Here is a 2,794-nt window from a genome sequence, read left to right on the forward strand (position 1 = left end):
TTCACCGAGTTATTCAACATTGAAGCAAAAACGATCCTTTTTGCTTCGATGTTGAATAATTCAATGAAAAAAAATCGTACAAAGATCAATAAAAAAGCAAATTAAAGGTAAAGATTCACTTTTTCGAAAGCTGTAAACAGCATTTATGCGCAATATTTAATTCGCGCCGTAAAATTTCATAAATTTCAAAATTTTGTGATTTGATGCGTCTTCATTTATTTGTTTGTCTTACTTCAAATATCAGTAAGACGATATTCTAAAATATCGATCTAAATAGAGATTTCAAGTTTTAAAACGTTTTTTTAAACATCTCGATACGATGATTTTTAACGAAGTTATTCTATCTTGAAATTTACCTGCTGCTTCTCAACGAAATTAAAGTTATTTAAATTTAAATTTCATATATCTCCGCGAAGAATGATCGTGAAGCGATATATTATATTACACATACGATATATTCACCGCGAAACCTAATTTCAGGATTGCCATAGAAAACGAATTTTTAAATTCCCTGATTTTTCCAGGTTTTCCAAATGAAAATGAAGAATTTTTCCTAACCAGTATAAAATAAAATTATCGGTCCTAATAAAGTAAAAAACGTAGTTATGACGGAAAAGGGTAATCAAATAAAAATACTGAATAAAATATAAATTTTAATTATTTTATTGAAATTGTTTTGACTATTTTAATTTTACAATTAAAAAGTAAACAATACATTTGATAAAATATATACCTTAACTGTAACAATTAAATTGATATAAGTTTTATGTTAAACTACACAAAAATTAAAACAAAAAACTTGACAGAAATAAAACATTTAAGAAATGTCTAATTTATACATTTAAAACAATTACTTTAATTAACTTAATGACCAATGCATAGACTGATATATAGTTTTCAATACTGTCTAAAAAAAATTGTACTTATTTACAAACTGACATTCGGAGCTTGAATTTTTATCTAGTAAATTAGAGTTTCTTTTTGTTTTTCAGCGATTATCTTTAGTCTCTTTTTTTTTTAGATCATCTATTTCATCAATAAGTCTCTTTTTATTTAAATTCTCATTTGTTTGTTTTTCTTTTTTTGCTTCTTCGAGAGCTTCATTATACAATGATCTTGCATTTCATATCTTAAGAATCATTTGCTTGTCAACTACTATATTATTTAAGCTGCCTAACGCTGTATTGCATCATAAACTTGTCTCTGCGCAATTAAAGTTTAACAAGTTGATTCTCAACAATAACTTTTTTGTTGATGGAATTTCCTCTTTCTACAAATGCATTTCCATGATTAAAAATGAAAATCTTTTTTAAGAAATTTAAAAGTTTTTTTGATCCATTCATTGTTATACCAAAAACTTTCTGACTAGATCGGCTAAACTGTTTAAAATATTCTTGCGTTTCACTTTTGGAACAAAAGTCTTTAAACTTTTTCAGAAGTTCATCATATTCGGTATATCCTATCAGGGGGATCCCGTTTGCCTACAAATCGATTGCCTACAGTATCGTTTGCCTACATCACTTTTGCCGACAGTTCGTTTGCACACAAAAATTATTGCTTACAGTTCGATTGCCTACATGCACTTTTGCACACAAATAAAAATTTAAAAAACGGAGTTACTTTTGCCTATATGTATTATTGCCTACAAGTATTATTGCCTACAGCTCTATTGCTTACATGCACTTTTGCGCACAAATAAAAATTTTAGAAACAGAGTTACTTTTGTCTATGGTACATGTTGAGTCGCGCCACCATCCAGCACAAAAACAGACTGCAGTCAACTCATTTGTACATAGAGCTTTTACCATCGCTGACAAAGAACATCTACAGACAGAACTCAACCACCTAAAACTAGCCTTACAGAAAAACGGACAAAAAAGACATAATCAAAATAATCAATAAACACGCAAACAAGACAAAGATCTCTGACACATAACCAGATGAAAGGGTCCTATCCATTCTCTCATGTGTCAAAGGAACAACAGATCAGATTGGCAGGATATTAAACAAACATAATATCCGAACTATCTTCAAACCACCCAAAAAAATAGGACAAATCTTAAGAAATCCTAAAGATCAAAGACCTCCACTCAGTTTCGCAGGAGTACGCAAAATACCTTGTTCCTGCGGACAAATATACATTGGAGAAACCAGGAGAATGGTCAACCTACGGATAAAAGAACACTAACGTGATGTCAGGCTAAAACACGCCACGCAGTCAGCATTATCAGAATACAACATCGAAACAGGACATCAAATATTGTTTGACAAAACGACCACAATAGTCAACATTACATCATACTTTCCACGAAAGTATAGAGAAGCTATAGAGATACAAAAGCATCCTAACCATCTAAATAGAGATAATGGCTACAACATAAATAAAATATGGAAAACCATTCTTTCGGTTATTGAAGACCGACTAATATCTCTTGCTTCTCCCCCTCCCCCCACTCATCCACAATTTTCTTCTTTCCTCCCACCACTCCAATAAGTAGCATAATATAAAAGGAACAACCCGGAGGAACAGCTCAGTATTAGGCTGCTCCTTGCCATTATGAAGTAGACTGCAAGATACACGAAACGTTGGCATTCCAAGAATGGAGCCATTCAAGACACGGAGAAAACCCGCGAAACATATAATTTTTATATAGAAAGCACCCGTGGAAGCCTCAAGAATAGTATAAAAAGATGTTTTGAAGGCATTGTTGAGAACATGCAAACTGTAAGTTTTCATGAATAACACAACAGGATCGCCTTCATCATGAGATTAAAATAAATTTTTCTGTAGATC

This window comes from Trachymyrmex septentrionalis, unplaced genomic scaffold, assembly GCF_001594115.1.
Source record: "Trachymyrmex septentrionalis isolate Tsep2-gDNA-1 unplaced genomic scaffold, Tsep1.0 scaffold109, whole genome shotgun sequence".
Classification (NCBI taxonomy): domain Eukaryota; kingdom Metazoa; phylum Arthropoda; class Insecta; order Hymenoptera; family Formicidae; genus Trachymyrmex; species Trachymyrmex septentrionalis.